The sequence below is a fragment of the Lissotriton vulgaris genome, chromosome 3_1 (genome assembly GCF_964263255.1).
Source record: "Lissotriton vulgaris chromosome 3_1, aLisVul1.2, whole genome shotgun sequence".
NCBI classification, from domain to species: domain Eukaryota; kingdom Metazoa; phylum Chordata; class Amphibia; order Caudata; family Salamandridae; genus Lissotriton; species Lissotriton vulgaris.
Genome location: NC_141689.1, coordinates 781,832,336 through 781,855,248, shown reverse-complemented (window position 1 = coordinate 781,855,248; position 22,913 = coordinate 781,832,336). Strand labels below are relative to the sequence as shown.

At 42.1% G+C, this 22,913-nt stretch overlaps 1 pseudogene; it reads left to right on the top strand.

Annotated features, from left to right (window-relative positions):
- LOC147727027 (uncharacterized) overlaps positions 1-22,913 on the top strand; it is a 41,417-nt pseudogene that overhangs the window by 1,405 nt on the left and 17,099 nt on the right.

Genomic DNA, 22,913 nt, shown 5'->3' with positions numbered 1-22,913 from the left:
AACCTAGTTGGTGGCATGCTTCATCATCGGGCCCACCCAGTGACACCTAGCGTGTCCCGGGTGTGCTTCGACGCCTGATTACAGCGGAGCAGGTATGTTGCTGAGTGTGCAGTGTGGAGTGTCAGGATAGTGATGTTAAAACGGCTTGGCCGGGATCCCAGTACCCAAGGGTAAATTAAACTTTAAAACCTGGGCCTCAGTCAGCGGTTAAAAATAAGGCTATTGGATGTTGGAGGCGAGTTACGACCTCTCACATCCAGTGGTGGGTCGACATGTTTCAGCCAGTGCCTTATGAATATGCTGGCTTTCTTCAGGACCTATATAGAAATGTGGGTGTGACTAAACTAGTGGGTGTGTAATTCAGACTATGTGTATACACGCCCTAAAGTGTTTATCTATGTGTGAGAGGGGGATTCCCTTCTCAAAAACACACTTGTTTTAGCAGTTTTTGGCTTCAAGGTAGAGAAGTAGCAAGCGGTATGCGAAGGAGGCACTACAGGTCCAGAGCAGGCTCTGCCCAGAAAAGCTGGTCAACCCCTTGCCAGCATATTCATAAGGCACTGGCTGAAACATGTCGACCCACCACTGGATGTGAGAGGTCGTAACTCGCCTCCAACATCCAATAGCCTTATTTTTAACCGCTGATGGAGGCCCAGGTATTAAAGTTTAATTTACCCTTGGGTACTGGGATCCCCGCCAAGCCGTTTTAACATCACTATCCTGACACTCCACACTGTACACTCAGCAACATACCTGCTCTGCTGTAATCAGGCGTCGAAGCACACCCGGGACACGCTAGGTGTCACTGGGTGGGCCCGATGATGAAGCATGCCACCAACTAGGTTGGTGGGTGAGGGCTTCATGAACACACTTACCAGGTGTTCCCACCCCTTGACGAAACATACTTGAGTCCTTTACTTTCGGTAATTTCGTAATAGATGAGCTAGTCTCCTTTTGATTAATCATATATAAACCCCGGGGATACGGACTAGCTTTCTGGTCCTCTCTCTCTCTCTTGATACGCATTCATGATAAGTTAATTGTCACTTGTGGACAGCAGCACTTATTGTGCCATCTGCTGGAGTGGAAATGGAAACATAGCTTCAGGCCTACCCTGTGTCAGCTGCGGCCCGTGGAGGGAGTTGCGGTGGGACGAAAGGCGGGCGGGGGAGGGGCAGGGTGGCTTAATGCTAAAAACCGGAGCATGGATAATTGGAGGTAAGTAAGTATTCCAATGCCAATGTACCAGAAATACAAGAGTATGAAAATGACAATGTTGTCGCTCCTAAGATACTCACAGCTGGTCCTGTGAATCAGCACAGGTGAAGTTAAACAACAACTGTCGATATAAAAGCACCAAGAAGGGGTCTTCTTAATAAGGGATCCTCCTATTTATCCGACTCAAAGTCAAGTGGGAAGAATGCGGATTTCAAAGCGAGGATATTCGGAATTCATAAATAGTGATGCAAGTTCATAGACAAACTATTATCTGACATTAGATTTAGTCAGAAGTTATGAAATTTCTCGGGAGAGTGCCCAATTATGTATGAGGATTCACAAAGTTCTGATTCAAGCTCCTTTTAGGCATTGGAATACTATTCACTACATGATAGAGATCCATTCTGATTTATTGCCTAGGATGATTCAACCTTGGTGACGTAACTTAGTGAGGACAATCATGAATTTGTCGCAGGTCATAAGTGTCCTGTATTACATTGTGTAAGCCCTGATGAAGTTCCTGTGGCACTAGGGGAACGAAATGCGTTCCCCTAGAATTGCTTATTTCTACAGGGTGTGGGGAAAGTTGAATTGAAAAGTTTAACAAATAAATCCGCTGCCTGTCGGCATAAGAGGTAAGGAGGGTAAGGAACCATAAATTGAAAAGACAGTAGTATATCAATGCTGAAACAGAAACCTAAGAGCAAGTGCACAGTATCAGGCAAAGTTGGTCAGAATACTGAGGAACCATAAAGTGTGAAAATAACAAAGGTGTGGGATAGAAGCGATGAATGACTAGCAATAATCAAAGAACCAATACAACACAAACCTGCAGCTTCGTAATGTCTTTGTGATGTCTGAATACTTCTTCTACCTGTTGTGACCCAGACATTCTGAAAGCAAATATAAACTCCATTTTTATGTTATATGAAGTAAAAGAATACAGTCAACTGTGTGGACCCAAATGTAAAAATGTAACAACACACACATGGGTTCTTAAGACAGACTAGGACTTTAGGGTTTTGTATCATTTTATTCTTCCCAAGTCTAGGAATTAGAACTAGTGAATCAGGAAAAAGAGACATTATTGAAAAGGGATGTGTTTATTAATACTTCTTTTCACAAAATGTACACAATATGTGTACACATATTCTTAGCATTAACAATTTGAGTCCAGGGGAGAAAGTGAGTTAAATCCTCCTCCTAAGTGGCCGATTCATTTTGCCTAGAAATCTGACAAACATGCTCGACACATACAATAATTAGGGAACAATTTTTACCTCATGCACACACAAAAAAGTGGTGACAGAGTTGCATCTCAGTTTTTATTGGTTCTCGTGTTGCATGTTATCCAAGTGTTTTTGATTCTCCTATCATTCGAGGGTGCTAGTAATAGCTACACCCAGGTATACATAAGATACAACTTCTTCAGTTGTGCGTGGTGCAATCCCTAGTGTTTGTATGTCAGAAGATCGTTGTTAGAAATATCATCTGGCATAAATATTCTATCCAAAATATCATGAATGAAAATAGTGTCCAACAGGTGCAAATTTTCAATTATTAACCTGAATGTGGACACAATTTTGCAAATGATATTTAGGCCATGATCTGTCAGGCCGAAATTGTTTATTCTAGTTGGATAGCGTCACCGTCTACCGGACAATGACATAAATGACACTTGCACAGGGAAGTTTATCCCTTGTAGGGAATGTTCAAGGTGTCGTAATAGTGTGCCTACGAAGTGTACATGTAAGCAGTGCTTTTTCATTGAATGTTATACTGCATGGTCGCAAACGCAAATGTATGTCAAAAGTCACTGTGTTTGAAAGAAAAGGCAACTTAAGAAACATGAGCCTTTAAATGGTAATGTTTCTAACCGGGCTTATCCTGACCATGTGACAGTTCAATTGGCACACAATTTCCATCCCAGTAGCTTCAACCTGGAATCAGGAGCAAATTGCACACCCACTTGTACCACATCGATAATTAGTGGTTGCGCAATGTGCAACCATGATTTTCATGTGCAACAATGTTTACCTGCCCCTTCACCACCTCTGGAACAAGGGGCGACGAAGCAGACTAAGTTCAGTGTTAGGCCTGAGCTGGTTTATGAAACAGATGGGTTAAAAAAAATTAAAGCAAAATTAAAGCAGGTGGGACCATCTCTCTAGAGATAACAGTTATGACCCACAAAATACATTTCGCAAGTTACTTGCTGAGTGATTACAGAACAGAAAACAGATGCTGGCAAAAATGAGAGGATCGATGTGTAAAGCCAAGGAGAAGGAAGTGTGCATGAATTGGAAAGCCGGTGCGCTTCCCTGTGATTGTGTATTCTGAGAAAAAGATGAAGACGTGTCTTACTCGGCAGAGGAGGTTATATTTCAGCCTCGGGGGAACAGTGAAGAGCATTGCAAACCTATCCGGCGTGCTCCAGATTAAACTGCCCCCTGAAACAGAAGATTCTCCGCCAAACACTGCCTATAATGAATGAACACCTTGTGCTGCTACTGTGTGTAAATAATCTGCTTCCTTTGGCAAGCCTTGCCTACCTTGGCATGCCAGAAAAGGACAATCTCACTATTATTATTATTAATGAAACAGTACAAGACAGTGGTCGAGAACAGGGCTGTCAAAGTTTGAATTAATGTATCTTATCTGGAGAGTATGAACGATGGCCCGACTAAAAAAAACAAGTACCACGCTGAGCCAATAACATTTTTGGGGAAATGATTGTTCTGTCTTTAGCTATGCATTGCATACTATTAAATGAGTGTGATTTAAAAAGCATCGCTCCTATCATATGTCTGAATGTTTTCTAAATCACACACGCATCAATCTCCTGTAATCAAAGTGGACGTGGTGTAACATAAATGATGTGCAAAAGATTACGCCTGAAACAGACAAACCAGAAGGCCAATGTTGCCGTGTCCTTGGTAAAGAGCTGCATAGCACAGAAAGCTCTTCCTCCAGGAGCAGCCAATAGGAAAGCTTACAAGCACATTTCCATAATGATGATTGGCTGCCGGTCTGCAGACTCGCTGAGCCTTTGAACGGAATGAATTCAACAATGAGCTGTGAGGATTGGGAAAAAAAGACAAGCCTTAAACAGTGTTTTTTTTTCCTGCAGACATTTCAGAACTGCAGGCTGTAAACGAGCTACACCACGCTACTTACTCCTAGCATCATGTAATCAAAAAGTATCTTCTTCAAACAGATAAAAGACTATTGCATTCCACACGTGAGCAAAACATTAAGTGCTGCTAAGCATTCTTAGCGTTCTGCCTTTGTGTTCGGAAGATTAATTTCAAAGCCGTGGTGTAGTCATCTTCGGTGCGGGAGTGGGGGAGGCCATTTTTAATTACAATTTAGAGTCACTGCATCTGTAATCATTGTCAATGGCATTTAGTTGGAACGTTTTTTACCTCCTTGTCAACTTGATCTTGAGTATATTCAATAATGTTTGTCATGCGTCTCGTAGCAACAGAAGCAAACTGGATTGCCTTGAGTGGAGGTTTTGTTTAAACGAAGGCAATGGATTCCTTGGAATGTAAGACGTCTGTGATAATGAAATCATCTTGTGTTTACATGGAAGGCGATGTTTCAGTGTAGTGACCAAGGAACTTGAAAAATGTGGCGTGCACTGCTCAGCTTCTTCCTTCCCACAAGCATTCCGCTTCTGAGAGCGACACACTGCGTACATTCACGTGCACGCCCGTGTCCAGGTCGAGGCGTGCTGTCGTTCCATGTCAAATTCATACATGCTCTCTACAAGGCTCTTCGACAAAATGTCTGCATTCAGCGCGCAGAGGATGAACAGACTGTTCACGCAAGGAGAACCATAACTCAGTGAAGGGGCATTTTGTGGCAGGCTGTGCCCAGTCAACAGACTAGCTATTCACAGGCAGGCGTCCTCAGCCTGAAATTATGTGCTGACCAAAGCACACCACTTCCCGAGGACACCTCCCCATCCTCCGCTAAATGCAATCTGTCTCTTTCTCATTCCAATAATGTGGCAAATTACTGTAATTTTGCAAACAAGGAACAGGCCTAAGTCAAACGTGTCTAAACAGAATTTGAAATACTGAGGCCATTACCAAACATGTAAAATATAAATGTAAAGAAACGGCGACGGATTTCAGTAGAGCATTGCAGGCAAGGTTTATAGCTCGTTTTGTGACTGTCGGTTTGACCTGACAAACAAGCGCTTAAAGAATATTCTCTTTAGTGAAGAGGGAGAACGGGCGAGCAGCATTCAAGTCGCAATAAATCTTTTTTAGGAAAAATCTGGTGTTTGATGATAAACACATTTTAAGCTATTCTAAAAACTGTTTTTCTTTTCGTTTGAACTACTCAGTGCATGAATTGCAGCAGATGAATGGATTCCTCCCAAGGGAATCTTGCCAGGCTTTTTAACAAGCGTTTACATGCAAGCTGAAGTGCAGCCCTCTTCTCTTTTCCTCCAAGGCCAGGCAGCGAGCTTGTAAGAAGAGCATGCATATCACAGATTCTGTCACACAAATAGGATGCTTTTTTTCCAGTTCAGCCTATTAAGTGTGTACATGTTATTGTCTTCATAGAATCATATGCTAAAATTCTAAATCATACCAGGCTAATGGGAATTAAGAACGGTACCACACAACGATGATTTAGTTACCTCTGTGAACAGAAAACAAGGATTTAATTACAGCCTTGAGAGCTAAACTATTCACACTTCTTAATTCCACTTTTCAAATACCAGCAATAAAGGCTAAGAAGGAATAAACTATAGTATCTAAACCACAATATATAAAAGAAAGCCAAATAACTTTCAAACACAATTAAAAAATAACCCTTCTGTCCCTTTCTCTCTCCTTACTTTTGCACACCTCTTCTTCCTCACCCACTCTCTCTCTACCTCTTCCAACCTCTCTATGTACCTATCATCTTACACTGTCTCAACTCCCTACCTCAGCTCTCTCAATACACCCCTCTCTGCCCCACCACACTGTACCTCTTTTACGACCTTCTCATTCTCTCTCTGTGAAGTCCAACTCAGTCTACCTCATGCCCCTCTCAACCACACTCGTTTCCATCTTACCTCAGCATCTATCCTTCATTTACCTCATATCTCCTTCAAACTCATCTCCCTTTACCAGCACTTCTCTCTCGCCTTCTCTTAACATCCCACCCTTCTCGACCTCTCTAAACCCTTTCATTAAACTCTACCTCATTTCTTACAACTCTCATTACCTCATTTTAATCTACCGGTGTTCTATTTCTTACTACCTAACCTCTCATCTTAGCTCACCATTTATTCACTAGTTCACCTCACCTATCCACCCCTTCCTTATTCTACCTCTGTTACTCTCTACCACACCTCTCTCACTGCCTTACTCATTTCTGACTACCTCACTTTGTCTACCTATTTTTCTTGCTCTATCATTACTTCTCCTTTTTCTCTCTGCGTATCCTTTATTTGAAATCAATCTCCCCACCACTCCACTCTCACCTCTCTCTAGGTATACCTATTTCACCTGTCTCTACCTCTCAACTCTTTATCTACCACACCCTTTCTCTACCTTTGTATCAACCTCATATCTTTCTCTTCCTCCCCTCTGTCGCTCTGCTTCATCTCTTTTCTTTCATCTTTTCTTTCTTTCTACTTTTCAGCAAACTCTTGATGCTTTTCTCCCTACCTCACCACTCATTCTGCCTCGCATTTCTAATTACTGCTCTCAGTACCTAGCCTCTCAACCCGTCCACTTCAGCCCACTACTTCTCCTTATCTTAACCTCATCTCTCTTTTTCACTTGCCTCTCCTTCTAGCTCATCCTCAATGCACTCCCATCTCGTCTCTAGCATTATCTAGTGCTGTACCTCGCTCTAAACCTTACTTACATTGCTTTCTTCATCTATGCTCTATCCTCTTTGTATCTTTCTGGCTTCCTCACCTGGATTCTCTGCCTCATGTATACCTCTTCTCTCTCACCCTTTATTTTACCTCAATGCCCTCCTTTCTCTCACGCCCCTACCCACTTCTTTTAATCAATAAAGTTAGAGGTCACTCTCTTGTGAGAAGCATACAAGAAAAGAGGAGAGGAGAGACACGGCAGCATAAAAGACTTAAGCCCCAATTTAGAATTTGGCAAACAAATACTCTGTTGAAAACATAACATGTTGTATCCTGTCTGCAGTATTACAAGTGCCATAGAATATAAGCACTTCAAATAAGGCAGGTGAGATTACTGTCATATTTGTCACGCAGTAACCCATTTATCAACTGTAAGTGAAGCCTTTAGGGACAAAATTATTAGATTTCATTCAATGGAATGAGAAAATCCTTTGAAGAGTGGTTGTTTTTCACTACAGCAGCAAGAATGCATGTTTAACATGGATTTTTTGGTACTTACGAGTACCCTTTAATTTAATTTACTATTTAAAGTGCAAGTTGTCGATATCTCCTTTTAATATCATGCACAAGGCCCCTAATCATCCCTCTATTTGCCCTCGCCATGTTTTTACTACCTTAGGAGGTTTAGATACTGAATTCAAGTAAAATGTTGTTGCAAGACAGAGAAAAATCTAAATTCAGGTGCAGAAGGAAAAGGCGTAATCTATGGTTGTTCAAGCTTTCTGTTCGACTGGCAGATGCTGGGCAGCTTCAGATTTTGGTTGTCTTGTGTGCCCCATTTCCGACCTTTTATTGTATACTTCAATATTGTTTGTCATTATGAGGTTCTGGGTTAGTTGGAAATGGGCAATATATTAAAAATTACCCTGAACATGAGACTCCAAATGTATCATGCCCAGGATCCAAAAAAATCCTTAAAATGGCACATTAAGTCTCTGAAAAATGAAAGTTTCCAACATACCTGATTCAAATGTGAACATATGCCTAATTTGCCTCATTTTCACTCTTATTTTTAATGCTAATGATGGAGAAGGCCAGGGTGAGGAAGAATAATTGATGTGTGGCAACCTGTAATATAGATTTAGTAGAATGTTTTAGAAAGCACGTTTGTTTGAATAATTATGGAGTGTTCCACATTGAAAAAGAGGTAAGTGTCTGGGAAGAGGTGGCGGCTCAACATTTACATCGCTAACTGATGAGAAACAATAAACAGATTTTGCGTAACTCCTCACCCCCAAGTCCTACGCTGAAGCTTGAGTGCTTCCCAGTTTTTTCTTGCCTCTAGCAGGGTTCCTGTAAATTAATAGAACACTGTGATGACTGCTGTGAAGAGAAGGAGGGGGTAAAAAAGTTCTAAGACTCAGAATACATGAAAGTGGGAGTGAGTGACTGCCAAATTATCTCAAGTGTACAATTGCATACATTGATAAGAGAAGAAATGCCTAATATCGGTGTAAGTGGGCTAATCACGTTCACTTGGAACAATACTGAACCACTAAAGAACTTAAAGTTGGGTGATGTTCTAGATTTTTGTTACAGCTTTCCTTTGGTTCAATTGCAGGAACCCTATGAGGGTGGTAAGACTGTTTTTAAAGGATTTGAATTAGTGTCAAAGCCATTAGTCATGTTATTAGCAGCTTTGGCTAGAGTGCGGTAGTCTGTGAATGCAGTTGATAGAGAGAGCGATTTGCGCACATTATTAGTTATGCTAAACTTTACACTCTTTCATAATTAACATTTTAAATAAATTAGTGGCTATGTCACCTGGCTGTGTTGCGATAAACTGTGTACCTCTGAGATGGCAATAGACATAACAAATATTTGTTGAAAGAAATTGAGCAGATTATCAGCTATGCAAGGCATGTTTATTCCTAGGTGGAGATTCAAATGCAGAGTACAATAGATTAAATGTTGGGCAATGATATCTGATGTCTTGTAATTAGGCTTGGGCTGGTCCCAAGCTAAAATGTATTAAAAATAAAAACAAAATCTACTCCACAGGTTCAATCCCTCACCCTCGGCTTGATTATGATTATTTGAGGTGAATAAATGAGATAGTCTGAAGAGATTCACGTCATTCAAGAACCTTGGACTCCTGGCAGAACATGATAAACTAGTAAATGTCATAATTAGTAATAAAGATATGGATCTCTGGATAACCCCAGTAAAAGGGTATAATGTACGATCTGCTAGGACCAGCTGAGATCTGGCTCTAGATCAGCTGGTGGAATGAGAATTTGGTGTGAAACCACTCTTTTCCAGCACTGATTCTGACCCGTTTCTCAATACTTGTACATAGCGTATTACATGATCTTTTGAGAACCATGATATTAAAGATTACAAGTCACCCACCTCTACCTAGGAAAAGGCAAAATACGTCTCATGTTCTTCAGTGCAAGAAAACATGCATTTCAGTAAGGTGGCCTAATCCTTCTACAAACTGATTATCTGACTGTAATATAGCATGAGACTAAAATCTGTCACCATTGATATCCACTTCTTCTATCCACTGCTTTAACATTCTGGTTGATAAATCATTTTTAAAAATCTGGGAAATATCCTAAATAACTCATTTTTCACTCAGAATGTATCACCACAATCTTCTATCTGGTCCTTCTGTGGTTACATACAAATAGCATATAAACACCTACAGTGCTTGTATTATCAGTTGGCTGGCGTACTTCTAATTGTCCATTATCTACTGTGGAAAACATTTTGCTCCTTGGACTTGCACACACTTACACACTTGTATTAACCAGATTCTGGGTGCCACACTTTTGTACTGAGGGAGGCCACCAGATTGGAAATTTTTTCTTTTAGAGATTTTCTTGCAAATGGCCTTATAACAGGCACTACAAAGCTCAAAACTTGGGTCACTTAGACCTTGATGGCTCGTCTTACGCCACTCCGTGCCATCAACCTCACTCATCACACTCTCCAGTCAAGAGTCCAAAAGTAAGTGTCTTACAGGCGTGGTGGAAGGAGGGGAGAGAGGAAGAGGACAAGTGAAGCAGAAGCCATAATAAGTGGAAAAATGGAATCAGAACCTACTCCAGGGTTATTCCCCCTTTTGGGTTCATTTCTGAACACTAAAACGTTTTGCCCCCAACTGCAGAGTCTACCTGTGGTAAAATATAGGGACATTTATAAAAATGTATTTGACAAGAAAATAAATAATACAAAAATTGTTATATTAAATATTAGGGTGTTTTCATTTGATATGTGATATGTATCTTAAATGTAGAACATTTTGAAATTGCTACAGAACTGTTAACATAATTCTGAATGACAACGTTATTAAATGCATTGGACCTCACAGATGGTTTCCATCAATGACTGGTTATATGGACATAGAAGCAATCCCACCAACAAGCTGAAATTTGAGCTCATTAATCCTTATGGAGTATTCAAGTTACTCTACCATAAGGCTGTGCCCCACTCTTTACCCCGCTCCCCATTTCATGACTCGCTATACTTTGCTGACAGGCCACTTTTAAATACATCAAATGGTATAACAGAATAACAGCGGCAACCCTGATATGGCAGGTACATGATTGGCTGAAACGGCAAAACTCTCAGGGTTCGTTCATTGGACTTAATAGGTATTTTCACTCTCTGGAATGTCTGGACAGGTAATTCTAGAAGGTGACAGTAGACTTTCATCTCCATAATTCACAATTTTATCTGTAACTGCAACTGAGACACGCCCTAGACTCATATGGAGACAAACTCCCTAGAGAGTAACTTAATATTAGAGGTGGCATGGCCAAAGCAGCCCAGATGGTGGCCGTGTCCTGAAGGCACCTCTGAGACCGCACCCATTATCCTTGTGAATCTGGCTTCCAGGGTACCCTTAAATTGTACCTGATTCCTTGGTTGCCCTCCTTGTCAGTTGCAAAGGTTGTACCCCGATTGAAGGCTTCCTGTGAGGTCACTGAGAGAGTGCACTAGCTGATCCTCCTCCATATTACATTGTGGTGGCTCGCTGGCCAGAGGACTTGTATCCTGGGCCTGCCCAATCCTGTGGCCTGCAGTCGTAGAAGATCCCTGGAGTGGCTGGCGAGGGACAGCAGAAAGGGGACTGCTTTCAAAGGTTTTGCCAACTACCGAGTGTGATCCAGCTGCTGGTCTGGTCTAATGGCCTGAGGCTGTGCCTTACCGCAGTGAGCCTTGGACTGGAGTGAGGCCGTGGTAGCGAACAGAAGTTGCGATTGCGCTCTCCTGATTTTATCCTTTTGACTGTGTCTGGTATCTGAGTCTGATGCTGTGAGTGATAGCAGTAACGCTGACTCTAACTGTGCGATAGCACCCTGTGCTGTTCCCCAGGTAGCTACCCCAGCCTTCTGTGCCATTGTGATGCATGCCAGAAGCACCAGGATGGCTCCCCTTGCTTTCCCAATAATGATTAAAGATGCAAGATTCACATACTATGAATGCAATAGTATGGAAATTAAAACAAAGTGAAGAAAAAAAAACACAGTTACATGAAACAACAATAAAAAGCCTTTTGTGAAAATGTATTAAAATACATTGAGGAGTGCACATTGGGGATGTTACTCTCATGGGATCCAACACTTGTTCTTCAGTTTATTTACCCTTATATTCAGAAGGGTTTACCAATGTGGCACCCAGAAAACCAAGTACACTTGATTACGTTAATTCACCAAGGAGTGGGCATATCCATGTTCCAATTGGATTATACAAGAGCTAATATCCACACATCGGATTCTATTAAAATGATGTTCCACATTGATTATATATTTATATTTCTCCTGGCATGAACATCTCTACCACAATGGGAACCTCTGTGCTCCCTTGGGCCATCTTGGACCACTCCCCACAGCTTCTTCCGCTGTGTACCCTAAAATACCATAGGCTATCCATGTGGCATCTTAACGCGTAGTTCCCTGTAGATGAGGGGCTGATTGAACACGTGTCTAAGGAACTTGACTTCTATTTTTGAGACCAATGCGGAGACAGTTCAAAGTGCCTGTAGACTTTGTCAGCCAGCAAACTGACAATCAGAGGAGTGGCAAAGAGCTATCTCAAATGTAAAGAAGAGGATAAACAATGCAAAATAGTTAACCTCGAAACCTGTATACTTCATAAAGAGACATTTGCTGCGCTCTGTGCTACTGAAGGGTTGACCCAACTATTGGCCCTAGATCCTGGCGCACGATCACCCAATGTATATAGGAACATAGCTATATAAGCAGTGCCCCCCTCTGTCGGCTGGTAAGTAGGAACATTAGTTCAAGACTTATCTCTGTCCTGATGGATGCATCAAGGTCCTTGGTTACTACAGCCGAGCACATTGCGGCAGTATTTGCTGACAATTATGAGCGAGACTATGCCCATCACTCATGACCTCCTAATGAACAAGCCCAGCTGTTGTTTGCATAAGTACCCCTCCCCAGTCTGACATGGGTCCAGCAATGGACACTAGAGGAACTGATCACTGAGTGAGAGACCCAAGTGGCCATCCGAGAAGGGTTCCCCCATGAGTATTACTCTAGACTCTGTGATATTTTAACACGCCCTAATCAGAGGCCGTGGGGAAGGGGGTTCTTCCCCCTAGAGACCAACCATTAACAGACTATGAGTCCTACCATCCCATCTCCTTGATCAATGCAGACATCAAAATGTATGCCAAGATCCTGGCGATCAGGCTTCAGACAGTCCTTGGCACCCTGGTCCACCCAGATCAATGTGGCTGCAGGACAGGCCACAGCACTAGGCACTGTCTACAGTGCTTATATGTAGCCCTAGTTCATGCTGGTGAAATCAAGGAAGCAGTGCATTGATGCTTATTGATTTTGAAAAAGTATTCAACACTGTGGACTGGGATTATCTTTGAGCGGTGCCATGCTGGATGAGGTTTGTCGTCCGATTTTAGGCAATGGAGTCCCTTTTGTATTCCCATACGAAGACCCAAGTCATGATCAACCATGTTTTGTCCTGCGAGTTTCCAAGCTGCCATGGTATCTGGCAGGACTCTCTCTGCTCCTCTTTGCACTTGCCATCAAGTCCTTAGCGCCCTTGATCCGCTGTGATGTGCAGATGAGGGGATGGCAATGAGAGGGGGTTTTGAGGAAAGGATCTCATTATATGCTGACAATGTCCTCTTCCTTGCAGATCCATCTGTCTCTGATCCACGAGCCCTTAGGCTTCTCAGTCTATTTAAGAACACCTCTGACCTCCAGCTGAATGAGGAGGTCACTTCTTGTCCCTTTGCAGGAAGACTGTGTGTCGTCTGACGGGCCGGTAGGCATCCCCATTCGTCGCCTCAACTTTAAATATCTGGGTATTCACACATTGACTCTGCCAGACCTCACTTGTGCCCTTAACCTTGCAGCCCCCTTGAAGAGAACTAAAACTAACCTTTCACCATAGCAACAATTACTCTTCAATCTTTTGGGTTGGGTCGTCCTGCTAAAGATGATGGTATTACCTAAATTCTTATATATTCTGTAAAACATCCCTCTACATATTCCTAATACATGATTCACCGAGGTCACAGCAATGTTCCGATCGTTTCTCTGGAGGGGCCAACCTCCCTGCATTGCCCATGCTATTTGTTGCTGGTCAAATCTATAATATAGGCATTGGGTTTGTGGATGTGCATCTTTACTACTTGGCCCCGTCCCATCTGTTAGTCATAAATGACTGGCTGATGAGTGACTGGGACGATTCAGCGAACCAATTGAAAATGTGCGGCCTTAGCCTTGATGAGGTGATGCACTATTTGTATTGCCAGCCACCCCCCACTCACTCTCCCAAAGGGTATCAAAGTGATCCTATTGGTGTGAAGAGGGATGTCGTATTTTCCAGGCCAGAATGGGTGCTGGACTCGTGGTGCGTCTGGAGGGTTTCCGTCACTGGGACTTCATAGGGATTACGGTCCTCGGGGATGTGTGATATGGGTCTACCATGTATTCATTTGCAGATCTTCAGGCTCAGTTTCTTCTCTCCTACACCCAGTTCCATAAATATTTACAGGTGTGTCAAGCCCTCGGGTGTTATGATAATCACCTATGGGAACTCCTAGAATTTAGCCCCTTAGAGACCCAATTATTGATGGGCAGACTGGGCAGAGGAGTTAACTCCCTACTATAGCATGTCCTCAAAGCAAACACCCTGGAGACACTGGACCAAGTCAGTGTGCAGTGGGAGGGATGGATCAGGGACCTGGAGGAAGTTGAATGGTGGAAGGCATGAATGGCTCCTAGGGAGCGAGCAATATCTGCATGCTTTTCCCCAGATGAGCCTGCTGCAAATCTCCAATGGCAGACTTCTTTTTTTATAAGGTCTGGCAGTGTTCGCGGATAGCAAGCTACTGGACCAGGATTAGTTATGCCCTCTCCACGATTCTGGACAAATCAATCACGTTGACGCCAAAAGTGATACTGTTGAAAATAATTGATGACTTTGGGGGGGGGATCACAGGTTGATAGAGCTCTGGTGGGGTTGGAGGCCCTGGTGGCCAAAAGAGACATAGCAAAATCCTGGAAAGAGCCTGTCCAAACGAAGTTGTCAGCATGGCGTGCTGCCATGGACTAGTGTGCCAAGCAGGAGGAAAAAATTGATATTGCCAGGGGCTGTCTGCAGAAATACCTCAATATATGGGGTAAATGGTGGGATTACAATGGATTATGCTCTACAATGGATACCATGCCTTCTAACGTGGTTTGATGTATAATGGGTTGCAAGTGAAGATGGGTATGTTGGGATTTAGAATGTGGAGCATTGTTTTTGTTTACTATACTTTGTTTTCATTTGTACCATCTTTGTCAAAACCAAATAACATATGTTTAGCAAAAAAATCAAATTAGAAACTCATGAGAAAGAAGGCTTCTCAAGGTTAAATAAATGTCTTGTGATCAACTTGCCAGACCCCCTACTAAAGCTCAGAATGACGAGGGAGGTGGAATATGGAGTGCTTGTTGATGACAAGTGGACTACTCTTCCTTTCGATTCTGGCTTATGAGGAATGTCGTCAGCGCAGATTGTCTTCAGTGCGATTCCACACGTGGCACCTTTTACAATAAAAAAAAAGATTTATAAAATACAATTATAATTTTAGAATTGTTTCAACAACATATTTTATTTAAAATGTATTAAACATTTTTAAATAAAGTTTATACATTTTCCCATACTTTTCCATTCATTGCAATGGAAGAAAATGTCCTTTTTTCATTTTTCTGTTTTCAGGTTGCTGTTGTCGGTTTTGTGTCTGGTTCTGCAATTGGTGGAGTGCCATGGTCAAGATCAGATGGACGCAGGAGCTGCTTTAAGGTAAGAAAAATCTAATTTAGTTTGTTAAACATATAAACTAGTACCTTTATTATAATAGAGAGATAGAGAGAGAGAGAGAGATAGAGAGAGAGAGAGAGAGAGAGAGAGAGAGAGAGAGAGAGAGAGAGAGAGAGGCAATAAATGGGTGTTATGTAGAACAAAAGTTGGTATTATGTTTTGCAACCATTTTTAGACCCCCAAACAGGTTGCTTTCGTGAGTGCACATCAGGGTGGTAGTTTTATTTTTATAACATAGGTTTGAAAAAGAAAATTAAAGGTGATGTTTCTTTTTAAAAGACGCTTTATAAAAATATTGAAAACAATAAAAACATTTTGTATCATGTTTGTTACAAAATCCTCTAAACTCCAGGAAGTAAGAATTAATTGTGGGCAAAAGAAAAAAACGATTGCATTTGGATTTTGTTTTTTTTTTTTTTTTTTAAAGGGATATCAACTTTTTTAAAGTAGATTTTTTTATTAACCATGTTTTATTCCAAATGTTGGTGCCGGTTTGGATTGTAATTAAGGGGACGTAGGAGATGGATTTTTAAAAACTTTTTTAACACTAGAAAGAAATGTTTGGGGATTTCAACTTGGATCGTTCTCTTTTCTTCGTGGAATTACTTGTCATTTTTAGTGACGGGAGTTAAGGAAATCACTGAAAGTTGAAAAAAAAGACTTCTGTAAGAAGGGTTTATACTTAATTTATTTTAAAAAGAAATTTAAAAAATGGCTTCTTAAATAATTTAGAGTGCTGAAGGTATGCACGATTATCTACATACTCTGATGCACTCATCAACGAAAATTGTTGACTTTTGCTCTATAGTCTCTCTGACATTTCTTAACTTTGTTTTTAGAAACTCTGGGATTCAGACTACATGACAAAAACTGTTCCATTCTCATTGCTTGGAAACTTCCCCTGTAACTCCAACAGAGGTGCTACTCGAAATTTAGGTGCTTATTCAATATTTATTTAGCAATTTTATTCAGCGGCAACACACAACGCCTATCTATTTCCGCTTGCACCTTCAACCTGGTGAACCCATGAACAACAACCATTGTGTTTGAAAAGGAAAAAGGGACTAACGCATCCTCCTCGCTTACTGCCTGGGCTCACTGTGCCACTGGAATCAAGGTATCCTGGCTGAAGAGGGGTGAAACCCCGAAACCGGTCCTAGGATGCTTTATTCCGGTCCAGGGAGGACCTGGCTTGGCAGTTCGGGCTGAACTGTTCCCATGAGGCACAGGTTCAAGACTGATATGCATATGGCTAGGTCTAAACTGGGGTGGCATGGTGAGCACAAGAATGATGGATTTCATGCAGATCTCTTTACTGGGGATGAATGTTTTGATTTGTTCAGCATTCCATCCATTAATTGTGTGTCTTTTGCTTTCTCGACCTAAGTCGCCAGGTATGCCCAGACATGGGTCCTGGGCTCACTGTGTCATTGGAATCAAGCTATCCTGGCTGAAAAGGGGTGAAACACCGAAACCGGCCCTAGGATGCTTGTTTACGGTCCAGGGAGGACCTGGCTTGGCAGTTCGGGCTGGACTATTACCGTGAGGCACAGGGTCTAGACTGATTTGCATATGGCCAGGTCTAAACTGGGGTGGCATGTTGAGCAAAAGAATAATGGATTTAACCCAGATCTCTTGACTGGGGGTGATGGTTCTGATGTGTTGTGCATTCCGTCCAGCAATTGTGTGTCTTTTGCTTTCTTGCCCTTAGTGTGCCAGGTATGCCCAGACGTGGGTCCTGGGCTCACTGTGCCACTGGAATCAAGCTATCCTGGCTGAAGAGAGGTGAAACCCCGAAACCAGTCCTAGGATGCTTGTTTCTAGTCCAGGGAGGACCTGGCTTGGCAGTTCAGACTGGACTTGTTCCCACCGTGAGGCAAAGGCTCTAGACAGATTTGCATATGGCCAGGTCTAAACTGGGGTTGCATGTTGAGCAAAAGAATAATGGATTTAACCCAGATCTCTTGACTGGGGGTGAAAGTTCTGATTTGTTCTGCATTCCATCTAGCAATTGTGTGTCTTTTGCTTTCTTGCCCTAAGTGTGCCAGGTATGCCCAGACGTGGGTCCTGGGCTCACTGTGCCACTGGATCAAGCTATCCTGGCTGAAGAGAGGTGAAACCCCGAAACCGGTCCTAGGATGCTTGTTTCTGGTCCAGGGAGGACTGGCTTGGCAGTTCGGGCTGGACTGTTCCCATGAGGCACAAGGTCAAGACTGATTTACATATGGCCAGGTCTAAACTGGGGTGGCATGGTGAGCAAAAGAATGATGGATTTAAACCAGATCTCCTGACTGGGGGTGAATGTTTTGATTTGTTCTGTATTCTGTCCATCAATTGTGTGTCTTTTACTTCATGTCCCCAGCATCTAGACCACCTATCTACACGTCTCACAAGAGCAGCCACATTTTAAGTATTTTCCATTACATGCAGAGGCAGAATCTCCATAACAAGGTCCATAACAAGGTCCTATTTTCAACTTTTTCAAATCTTCCAATAAATGGTATAGTGTAGCAGGAATTCCGTTCTCCTACAGAACTGTGCATAGAGACCTGGAACCTCGGTGAATTAGGATGGCCCAAAACTCACCTCAGTACCCAAAATCCCCTTACCGAGATAGCTACAGTGTCTCATTGGTCATAACAAACTCCCAATGCTTAGACAGACCAGAACATGAACTTAGATTACCTCAGGTATCGTGGAACACATGAACACTCTTTCGTTATATAATCATTACAAACCAGAATGTGGAGTAAAAGAGGACACGTGCACGTTTGAAATATTTATTTACTAATGCAAGGTTCTCAAACGCAGTATCTTGTACAATATTAGCAAACATATTATAAGCAACAAAGTTATCAGCATAGTAACTAGTCCATAAAAGGCGAATGGTGACAGCATACTAAGATGCTGTAAGGAATAGGAATTAACAATACCTAATTCACACCCTCCCTATTTAGCATAGTATTTTATATCTATGAAGGTCTCCTTTGGGTTATAGCAGGGCGGGCCCATACCTCAAAATCTCAGTGGCAGAGGATCACATCATCTTCCACCAGCTCTCTGCATGCGAAGCACCATCAAGTGTATTTTGTGTGTGTGCAGCACAACAATATAAAACCCGCCTAAAGCCAGATTTTGGCAGCAGCATGTGTGTTATATCTATGGACGTGCTAAGATAATTTCTCACAACAACATCGTGTTTAGTTATCCTTTCAGCCTTCAGCACTCACTGTGCAGACAGTGTACCGAGCAAAACAGATATCAGAGCAATAACATATTATTTCTCAAGTAAATCACGAAGCTCTTCTGGGTTGAAAGCTAAATCAACAATTATGTGTTGTGTGCAAAATGAGGCAGAAAGGTAAAATGGCGTTTAAACATTTAATAAGCTCATGCTAACTTAACACAGTATATAGAAAAAAAGTAGCTATATGACAACCCCCCAATGATCCGAGCACGGACAAAAACAAGGAAATGTAACACCAGAATAGGGGCATAACATGAAAGCAAAGTTCAATAATAATGAGCAAAGCTAATCTTAAAAGTCGTACATGACGGCCTATAGTGGCCAAAACAAAAGGTTCAAAAATCCCCAAATATAATGTCAATAGGCCTGGGGCGTATAAAAAGAACTCAGTGTAAGCTAAAGGCACCATCAAAAATACATACAGGTACGTGCCTAAATAATAAAAAGTTTCTGAGGCATCTCATGGTAGGACTGTATAAGCAAAATATGCAGCAACAGCTTCTAAAATGAAATCACTGTCATCATCCGAAAACAGTTCAGCCATCCAATTAAGCAGTGGAAAAGAACATACGTGTTCCTCCAGCATTGGATCCTCTAGCAGCATCAGAGGACAACTTGGTGGGTTTTCCACAACGCTGTGTGCCAAGAACTCATGCGCCGCTGTGATTATGTTCCAATGACCCATTAGTCCATGCATCGCTGCCAAGGCCATAATCCTTTCGCCAGAACAAACCAACTCGTGAGCAACTACGGGGCTCATCAGATGATCAAAATCGACATCAGGAGACACCGTCAAGCAGAGACACAAATCAAGGGCCCATTCGAAATCGCAGCTCAGACAATGAAAAACAGGCTGGACACATGTGAAGTAGGAAAATCGAAACGATAATCCAAAAGCCGTGCTTAAAGTCGCAAGCGGCAGGGTGCCATAGTAATCAAGCATCCGGTTGCGAAACAGCAGTAGGAGTGGCTCTGCGGCTTCCAGCGTAGGACAGGCATCCATGTTTAACAAAACTAAATATAATCAAAACGCCTGCAGCTTATGCCAGCAAAACCGGGAAGCCGCCAAACAGACTCGAAAATATAGAATGGAAAAAGCTAGGGATGATTCCAAATATCTTCTCGAATGAAGTCAAGAGACCACTGCTAACCAATTTAAAAAAATGAGCCAGCCCAGATGTGGAGGAGGCATTAAAGATTTGGTGAACCAGCTCACTGAAATGTAACGGTAAATCAGTGTTCTAAAGGGCCTGCACCTCGGTGCGCGTATTAGCTATGTGAAGGACAAATGTTTCTCGGGCCGTACTCAGGGCCACTTCTTTTTGAAACAAAAGGGCTCTTATTCTAGTCATACCATTGAACTCTGCTTTCAAGGTTGGGATGCGCGGCCAGATGGAAACAGCTGAACTCCCATGTGTAGGGGGATACAGGACGTTTTTGCAACAGACTACACGTTCCGATACAGTTACCACGTAAGCGACCCCTTTAATTAAACCACAACACTCCTCGTTGTTCAACAGCAAATAACTACCATTCGCCAGTAATGTGAATGTGGGAACTATTGCAGGAACTGGGGTCCCCTTTAAAAAACAGGCTAAATTAGGCCGGTCCTGATTACAAGAACCATGTAACTGGATGTGTCTGCATATCAATGAATGGTCAGGGGACTCTGTGCATTCTTCCCCATTAAGGTACACCTCTTTCCCGACTTTCAGGCATCTATAAGTGAACGGAAGAGACCGCGTCTCGTGGAGGAATGAGTTCCCTAATGGTTCATATCTCCCTATAGCTATGTAACGCATACAAGTAGTAAACCTGTACAAGGCAAATGGCAATGTGATCAATCCGTGGATAAGCAACGTTGCAGCAGTCGCTTCAGCAACAGAAAATGGTAAAGACTCCAACCTCTCAATGTGTAACATGAAAAATGAAGCATCAGGCATTGAAAGCATGCGTTGTTTGTCAGTTAAATTAAAAGGTGCAAAACGAGAGGAAACATTCATGCAACTCCAAGGCACACGACCAGCCTTAAGCGTCTGCAGGGTCCAAGCAAACTGCATAATAGAACACAATTGATTCTGACCATGGTACAAAACAGACACTTCATCATGTACGATGTCAACAACAGATGATACAATATTATTCAATGTATAAATGCGGGAAGAAAGCATGTTAATACTGTTATCTACAACTGCAAGCACTTTTTCTAAATTAGCTTGATCTATCGCTCTTAGGTGCTTAGCAGCCTCAACTTGTGAAATTTTCCAGATTTCATTGTAAATTGCATAAATCCACCTTTTAGATCTACCATTAGCCGGGCCCTTAATGAAGTCGTTTAAATCCACATCATCAGTCAGCTTGGAAAGATGTAATTTAACAGCAGCTAATGTAGAATGTTGTTGCCAATTCTGACATAATTTGCCAACTGAGTAAGTGGTGACTGTATAGTCAGCATCAAAACGTGGATCAGGCCTGACTTGTGTAAAACCTTCAGCTAAACCCAAGAAGCGACGTTGGCAAGAATCCAAGCTTCTGTGCCACATAAGCCAAACCTTAGGATCCAAACTGGATATATTGAAGGATGCATTTTGCATTAACGTTTACAATTCTCAAATGGAAAACTTTGTAAAATTATTCCAACCCGAATATTCTTCTAAATCAGGAAAAGAAGGGATATTTAATTTTTTTGAAGTAGCCAATCCAAAGCATGTTGTCTGGAAAATGGTAGAATTTAAAAACAACATATGATTTGGGATGAGACATGCACGGTACAAAGCCTCAGTACCTTGTACCTGCCAATTTTTAGAACCCCAAACCGATTTAAGGTCAATGGTTTCCTTCCATAGCTCATAGCCATCTGCAGCTAATCTGTCTAGAAAGGACTTCGAATACAACAATTTAGTATCGGTAAGTCTAACTTTGGACATGGGCTTCTGTGTCATTTTAAAGTAAAATGACTCAGGACTTGATTGATTAAAGTCGGTAAAATAAGTGTACTTTTTCAAAAATGTACTGGAGCTACCTTGTAACGGTGCCGGGCAATGTTCCCACTGTGTGTAATTTACAGTACCCCTTCTAGAAGCCGTTTTATGCAAGAAATGATTGCCAAAATGTTGAAAGCAAAACAAATCACCATAATTAGCAGATTCTAAATACAAATCTTCAGCATCAAAGGCAACATAATATTTCAAATCAGAAAATAATGACTCTACGGCCTGAACATCCCAATCATCAGAACGTATGTTTTGTTTCACCACATCCCCCATGTTCACTCTGAGTACATTAGGGACATTAACCACTTCAGTGGGGCCATGGATTTGAAATTTAACTGCATCCCACACAATCCCATCAAGAATCGGCCAAGCAGTGATGTTTACAAAATTCAAGTCTCTCTTAAGTCTGTGTGCAGAATTCGACGAGAAAAGGGGGTCCAAAGTTTCATTAAGAAGCTGAATGCATGTTCTCTCCTCGACATAGTGTCCATCGACCAGATGGAAAAAATAAAACACAAATCCAATTGACATAAAAAGATAAACTGAAAAAAGCACCAGCCAAATATATCTCCATGGAGGGACCAAAAACGTTTTTTTAAAGAACGTGGCATATGTCGCAAGACGTGAGGGCTTCTTCGAATTTACTGAAACAGAGTCAAATGAGAATCGGGATTCTGTGGTCAAACGTGTCTGTATATCAGACATCAACAAATCCGCAGGATAGGCATAGTCTATGTCATCAATGTTATTAACGTGAAAAGTATTTAATAAAGGATTGGAAATGGCAGGCATCTCGAGGGCCACTTCCGGATCAGAATTTGAAATAGTGGCCAACACAGAATTTCTCACCACCGAAGGACAGGAGACTGCCGGTATCATACTATGAAGAATCGGCCACCCTGTGTAATTTGACATTGTCAATTGAGATAAACCTGTTTTCCTTACGACCTGGAAGTGGTGGTTAAATGACTGTTCTTGTGCCCTTCACTCCAAGAACGGGAACCGGTGCTCGATAGGAAGGACCAAATTCTTTCTTGTTATCGATCTTCTCTCGAACCAGTTCTCCAACTTTGGGTAGCCAGCCAACTACCGGGATCTGCAATGCATCATCCGATGTGGAGGGCAAATGTTCCTTTGCTAGACTGTCTCTGGTCTTTAGTAGAACCTTTAAAACATTGCAATGTTCATCCACATCAAAGGCCGTGGTTTGAGCCACGCAGTCTAGACCATCGAGGTCAGGGAGATACAT